We start from the raw sequence: 8,210 nt of genomic DNA, 5'->3' as shown, positions 1-8,210 counted from the left end.
ATAGTATTTTAGGCTACCAATCAACTACGACACTCCCCACCCATAACCGTGCAAGCAATCCCACTCCAAGAATCCGAAACAACAGACACTCCTCCACTACTCCCGACTTTCTAAAAAAAAAGGTTATAAAAGGACTAACATACCCCCTGTCATGTCAGATACACCATAAACCAGCACCATGAAGCGCGTTGCAACTACCGCACTCGGCCTGCCGCACAAGAGGACCAACAGAGGTCATGGACAACAGAAGAGATCCTGAACAACCGGACGTCAGCAGCAACCATGGACCGATTAATGCAAAGGTGGGAGAACTGGGAAGCTCAGATGAGCATGGAATATCCTGAGTTCCCACAGTTGGACGACGAAGGAAGCTGGAGCCACCACCAGCTCACGGAGTACATCTTCCAAGAAGCTCAACACGGATACTTACACGTAAGGTTCCTATTCTTAGGAAATTTTCGAATGAAACTTACGGAGATGAGGGGTTCGGATGAGCTCCATTCCATCCATGTCTCCTCTGCGGACAGGACAGCGCACATTGGCAAGGATGCTTTTTCTGCCGGGCACGCGTGGCAGCTGCACCAACGGACCAGTAACTGACCATGGAGGCCGAATGTATCCGCCCGGAGCATTTTATGATTCATAATGCTCCTTGCGCTAAGTGTATCGGCAAGGAGGTTTTGTTTAAGTTTCAGAGAAGCTTGCAGGTTCATCGTTTTGAGCTGCTGTAATCCTCTCCCAAATCCTTCTTATTTTTAGAATAATAAGACAAAAAAGAGATAACAAAACACAACACTAAAAATATATATGTAGAATAATACGACAAAAAAAGATAACAAAACACAAAAAAAATAATAAAACACACAAAAAATATATAAAAAAGACAAAGCACACATAGTAATTACAGTAGCGCTCGAAGAGCGCTAGTCCCTTGCTTTATCAGCAAAGGACTCCGAGGGGTGGACGTGTCACGTCGATACTAAGAAAACGTATGTGACAAACCATGATAAGTTAATTAGTGTCACACATGACGGGTTATGGTAACTAATCGGGTATCGGTAATTTAACTTCCTATCGTATAAACCCTCCCGGGAACATTTGTAAATCTATCTAACGAGATAGATTAGTCTAAGTACGTTCTCCATAATATTTCCGCGAATATTACTCACCGCATATTAATTTGGTAAAAACAAGGGAACGGGCACATCAGCCTATGGTGTAAAAAGGCTGGATCAGGATGAGCAGTAGTTCATATTCTAGTTCATATTCAAACTGATATTCAAGTTAGTACTCATACTCGTACTTATACTGATTTAGTCATTTCTAAGTTTCGCTCCCCGGCTACTCAGAACCGGAATTGTACTCTGCTAAGCATTATAAACTTGTCTTTAAACAATAAATCTTAAATCAAGCGCAAACACCTGAGACTGTTTAGAAAAATCTCTTCTGAAACCCAGTCCTAACAAGGTAAGGAACTAAGTTATCTACCTAAACACGCTACATATAATAAAGGCGCTATCCCTTTAACCAACCTCCGCTTAACTCCTGACTAAGATCCAACTTTTACCAACGCGACAGTACTTTAAACATTATTACGTCTAGTCATAACATCTCCTCGCCTAGACAAAATATTATAAAGCTCCAAGAAATTTGAAAAGCTTGCAAAGCTTTCTTGGATTTGTTAATTTTTATACAAAATTTGCAAAAAATTATGCCGAAATATGTAGACCTTTAATGAATTTATTGCAACAAAGCAAAGGCTATCAATGGTTACCTGAGCAAGAAACAGCTTTTAATAATGTGAAAAAAATATTTATTGATACTATTACTTTAAAATTTCCTGATCTCAGTAAGCCTTATATATTAAAAACTGATGCTAGTTATCATACTATAGCCGCTGCTTTTTTACAATTAAATAATGAAGGTGATGAATAAATTATAACATTTATATCTAGAGCTTTAAAAGGAGCAGAATTAAACTATTTTACAACTGAAAAAGAACTTTTAGCTGTAGCTTGGTCATGTCTAAAATTAGAAACATATCTAAGAGGTGAGAAAGAAATAATTATACGTAGAGATCATGAAGCGTTGAAATTTTTAACTACTTGTAAATTTACGATTGCGAGATTAGTGAGGTAGTGCTTGTTTCTTCAAGACTACAACATTACGTACGCGTATTTACCAGGTAATAAGAATTAAGCAGCTGATTTTCAATCTAGACATATAACAGACTGCAGCAACGACTTCACCGATGAAATTCAAATTGCTATGTTGATGAAAGATCCTTCTCAAGATTTGATTAAACATTTCAAGAATTTGGATTTATTACAACAAAAAGATGACTATATACAAAATTTAAAAGATAAAGAAAATTTTGATCATAGATATATAGTTAAGAACAAATTAGTATATACAAAAGATAAAGTTAACAACAAAATATTAATACTGGAAATAATAATTCCAGAATTAATTCAAGAAATACATGACACCTATGGTCATATTGTAAAAAGAAAAATTACAAAGATGTTACAGGAAAATATTTATATTTACAAACTTCGTAAAAAAGTAGCTGTAACAATAAATCGTTGCGATTTATGTCAGCACACGAAGTATTATATAAAAAAGACATCACCTGTAAATCCATACCATATTTTAGCTACTAGAAAACTTATCCTCTTTCCAACCAAATTTACAATATATGTAAATATTGGAGAAAGTGTGCTAATCATTTTGAGATAAGGAGGGATATAATCAACTTAGACGGATTTATCCGATCTAAGAAACTTTATCCCTTTCTCTTAATATAAATCTTAAAAAAAAGACAATAATAAAAAGCTCATAGAGTACTGGATCATGAGAGTCTTTCTCATGGATCATTCAGTTTCAAGAGGGGGCTATGTAACGGTCCTATCTATGAGCTAGTTTATTATTTTACTGAATCACTGCAACCAGTTAAACTCATCTATCTGTTTACATCAATGAGTATATTAAACGGCGCCACCTCACCTATTATTTGATTGTCTTACTTACAAGGGAAGGCAGGGAGGTGTCCCTCACCGATTTTCTTTAAGCTTTGCGTACGATTAGAGTATCAAAAAATATTAGACACGTATTTTTTGTAGCGACCCATACGATAATTTAGGTGGTAAAAACAGGGTTGCCAATTATAATTATCTACATACGCTTGAAGTGCATAAGTTGGCGAGACGCTAAATTCAAATTATCATACCTCGGTGAAAGAAAAAGATATCTGAACGATTCAAAATTCATTTTGAAGGGAAAGACTCATACTTTAAGATATATTAATTAGTTTGACCGAAAAAATTATCTTATGATCTAACATAACCTCAAATATGTGTAAAAGTCGTGTTTTTTGCACTTGAAAAGATTTACAGTGTTTCTTTTGTAATGTTTTTCGTTCTTTCAAATGGGAAACTCAGTTTTTTGGGTCCAATTCCAAAAACTGGCCCAAATCTGGCTCAACTTGAAAATTTCAAATGGAAACTACTGTTGCTTATGGCAGATTCGAATTATGGGGGAAATTACACGTTCAAACGTGATATCAAATTTTACCGAAAAAATTTATATTTTGAGTCCCAAAGTGGCACCAAAAATAAAAACCTGTGGTTTTTGGGACTTTTTGAATTTCACAAACTTCGCTTGTTTTTGTTTCTTAATTTTTTTCTATTGTTTATTATAAATATTATGCAAATTTTTTTGAAAAATGATTTTTATGCAGTTTTTCTGGCTCAAAAAATAATTTTATTTTAGTTAAAAATTTTTCTGAAAAAACTATTATCAACCAGTTGACAGTTTATTATGATTTCTGTTATTATTATTATTATTATTATTATGAATTGTTATTGATTTTCTTATGTTCCTCATCGTATTGTATACCTATAATCCATGTATTACATTGATGTGCTATAACGAATTTAATTCATTCGTTATGTCTCTCTTCCCACGCATGCATATACATAATTCATATACTTATATTATATTTGAATTCACATTATATTATACAGCAGCCTGCCGCAGCCGACAACGTCGAAGTATAAGGTAAGAGAGAGAGCGCGGCATGTCTATTAACGAGCCTATAAGCAGGGAGAGTCGCGTCCGCGTGTATGCGTGTATGCGTGTATGCGTGTGGTCGCGCTGCCGAAAAGCGCGATGAAAGAGTGGGGACGCCTCCCGCGGGAATTGACTGGCGGACGTAACGCGGGCGACACGTGTTTGAGCACGCGTTGAAGATCCGGTCTTTGCTTGGGCAGTTGCCGTGATTTAGCGATCCTTGACTTTTCTTTTCTTTTTGGCGTATTCGGACTTTCGGTCTGGCGTTGCCTTGAATTATTCGCGAGTGCGTGCAGTGGTGCGGCGTTTGGGACAGGACAGTGTGTGTGTGCAAGGACCTAGCGCTAGGTAGTCCTACGCTTCGTCACCACTGCAACCGGCGTCCGGGAACGCCATTTAGCGAGCGAACGCTTATTGTACGGAGGGCCTGGCCATTGTAAGTACCGACTCGTTTAGCTCTCTCTTGCTTGGTTGCCTGCTTCTCTCTCTCTTTGCCGATTTACTACTCTGTACGCTTTCTCTATGACACTTTATATAAATTATTCTTATCCTTCTTATTCTCTGCGTTCTTTGACTTTGCGCCCGACTCTCACTTCCAATCCTTGGCGAATTCTCTGCGCTCGTCACTACTTTTCGCGCTTTTCAGCCACTGCTACCTGCGACGCTCTACGCGGGCCACGAGGCTGCTTGATGTCGTGGCTGGTTCAAAAGGCTTGGCCACACAGGTGCCAGTGCACCAGCCTCGTGGCATTAGCTGTTTACTAAGCCGAGCTGTCAACTAATCCATCCTCTCGATTGTAACGGCGGGTTAGCCAAAACCCCGTTATAGTGCATATGAATATAAAATCTTATCACCAAATAAAAAATTTTGTATTTTGACAGCATTAATTATATATATAACAATAATAGTAATAAAAATATTGCATACACTTTGTTGTTATTCTTTGATTGACCACTGCAAATGCGTAAACCGCGATTGATTAATCATATTGATACTAATATGCGGAAGCAGTGCCGTAATAGTTAACCATTGGATATTTTTGACAATGTTGTTCGGTTTTTGTTATCTTTATAATATTATTTTATTTTGCTCACAAGGAAAAATATAAAAACATGTTTTATGAAAGGTCGAGTTTAGTTTAATTATTCAGTAAGTGCCAATGCATTTAGATATACAATTCATATAAAATATTGTTCATAAAATTGTTAAGACTAATTGAAAATAATTAGTTTTACTATCATCGAAAATTCTGTGCTCAGAATTTAATTGCGTGACTTTTCAAATCAGACTTTTCACTATTCTTACATATTGGATACTATATATATTTAAAAAATGCCTGTTGATGCAAAAGTTGTAACAACCTTACTTTCAATGACATTTGATCGGAGCAATAATGGCGAACCAAAGTTTTTAATCAGTGACAAAGAAATGCAATTACACAACATACTGGAGAAAATAATAAGACAGCATGCAGAAAATTCTGATGTTGATGTTCAAGAAGAAACGACATTGTATTTTTGCGATGAAAATGAAATTTATCCAGAAGCTATTGAGTACATGGAAAACGAATAATCTGAGGATTTTCTAGAAGAATTAAATAATCCATGTGAGCAAGACAAAATTGACTTTAAATATAAAGAAGAAGCAGTAAAGTTTTGGTTGAGTGGAAAAGGTAAGCCTTATTCATTTAATACTGTAAAGCACAAATACAAACAAGTAACTAGCGAGCGACAATTACGACGATGGAAACAGCAAGTTGAAGCAGGAGGCAGTAGATATGATAAATTATCCAAGATATCAGAATATGTTTTTAATAATTTTAATGAAGCTATGATATCGAAGATGACTGTACATATTGATATTGATTTGAAAAAATGGGCTTTACAAAAAAAAGCTGAAATAGCTATGCCTTTGTTCAAAGCATCGAATTGGTGGATCAGCTACACTATTCAACCTATTATATCAGCAGAGGGTAATTTGCTTTCACCTTTATTTTTAATATTGAAAGAAGCAAGTGAAGACTTTGGGCCTCGAGTTAGACAGACATTATTTACACCAGAAAATGAATTAATACGAGCTTCTACATCTGGAAAGCTTTCTAAGCAACTGCTTCAGACGTGGATGCAAGAAGTATTTTTAAAAAATACTGGGAATTCATCGGTCTTACTTTTAGACTCTTGGAGTGGGCAATGTAATAATACCGTACAAAAAGTTGTACCGGAACAAGTAAGTTTAATGGTAATGACAATACCGCCTGGCACTACAGGTAAAATTCAGCCTTTGGATGTTTATGGTTTTCGATTCTGGAAGAATTTTGTAGGAAAGCTATCTGATTTTATTATTTTAATGCAATACAATATCAATTTACACGAAAGAAATTTTATCATAAAAATGCAATCCCTCGTACATAATCAGTTATCTTCTCCGAGGTATCATAATACTTTTAAGTATGCATGGTTCAAAAGTAGTTATATTGATAGACCTCCAAAATTTGATAATCCCGTTGAATTTTGCTTTGCCATAAAAGAAGAACCTGTATATTCCTACGAAGATAACATTGCAATTATAATTTGTAGTTGGTGTAAAAAAAAGTTATGCTTCAATCATTTTTTTACAGAGTGTCATTATTGTAAGAATTATATACCATAATTATATAAAATAATTCTCAAAAATATCAAACATATGTACGGGATAAATAGAAAGTTGTATTTTATATATGTTAATATGTATATGAATGTAATTATTAAAAAAAAGAAATAAATAATATTTATAACAAACAAAATATATAATAAAATGTTTTTTTATTGCCACTTTGGGACTCAAAATACAAATTTTTTCGGTAAAATTTGATATCACGTTTGAACGTGTAATTTCCCCCATAATTCGAATCTGCCATAAGCAACAGTAGTTTCCATTTGAAATTTTCAAGTTGAGCTAGATTTGGGCCAATTTTTGGAATTGGACCCAAAAAACTGAGTTTCCCATTTGAAAAAACGAAAAACATTACAAAAGAAACACTATAAATCTTTTCAAGTGCAAAAAACACGACTTTTACACATATTGGATGTTATGTAAGATCATAAGATAATTTTTTTCGGTCAAACTAATTAATATATCTTAAAGTATGAGTCTTTCCCTTCAAAATGAATTTTGAATCGTTCAGATATCTTTTTCTTTCACCGAGATATGATAATTTGAATTTAGCGTCTCGCCAACTTATGCACTTCAAGCGTATGTAGATAATTATAATTGGCAACCCTGTTTTTACCACCTAAATTACCGTATGGGCCGCTACAAAAAATACGTGTCTAATATTTTTCGATACTCTAATCGTATGCAATGTTTGAAGAAAATCGGTGACGGACACCTCCCCGCCTTCCCTTGTTAGTACAAGAGTCTAATTTCATGACCATATAAGGAGCGTGACGTCACAGACTGATAGATATCGATATAATAGTTTTTATTATTTGAATAAAATATGTTAATTAGACGTAATTTTGATATAACAAAGCATTTCTTATATAGATTTTAGTACGTAGATTTAGAATATAGTAATACGAATTGCGTTTAATAATTATTAAATAATAAGGAATTTTAATATGCAAAATTAATTTATTTATTACACTATAAATATGAATTATTAGAAAAATGTAAATAGTCCATATTCTAAAGAATATCTAAAGAACATGAGTAGGAATTGGTTTCATTAATAACAGTTAAATAAATAACTGTTATTAATAAATAAATAATCAATAATTTATTTAAACATTAAGTTGTATATAGAACGAAAGCGTTAATTCTATACATAATAATGATAGCTTTATAATTTAAAAATCTTAAATAATTAATCTAGTAATTACTTGTAAGATTATAGAAAAAATCGTTACAAATATGAAAATTTATTATTATTTAAATTTTATTAACTAATTTGAGTATTTATTTTTAGAAATTACTTCTAAATTTAATAAACGATAAAGTTATGTAATAATTTAATATTGTTCTATTGTAAATATTGTAATATTGCATTAATCAACTTTATTAGTTAATAACTTTTGACGATACTATTTGTGATAATTGTAAATTACACTAAATCGATCAATAACTAATTTTGTAAAGTTTACATGTATTGAAACTTAAG

The sequence above is a fragment of the Phymastichus coffea genome, unplaced genomic scaffold, assembly GCF_024137745.1.
Source record: "Phymastichus coffea isolate CEN01 unplaced genomic scaffold, Cenicafe_Pcof_1.1 PCOF00004, whole genome shotgun sequence".
NCBI lineage: Eukaryota > Metazoa > Arthropoda > Insecta > Hymenoptera > Eulophidae > Phymastichus > Phymastichus coffea.
This window is presented reverse-complemented; position numbering follows the sequence as displayed.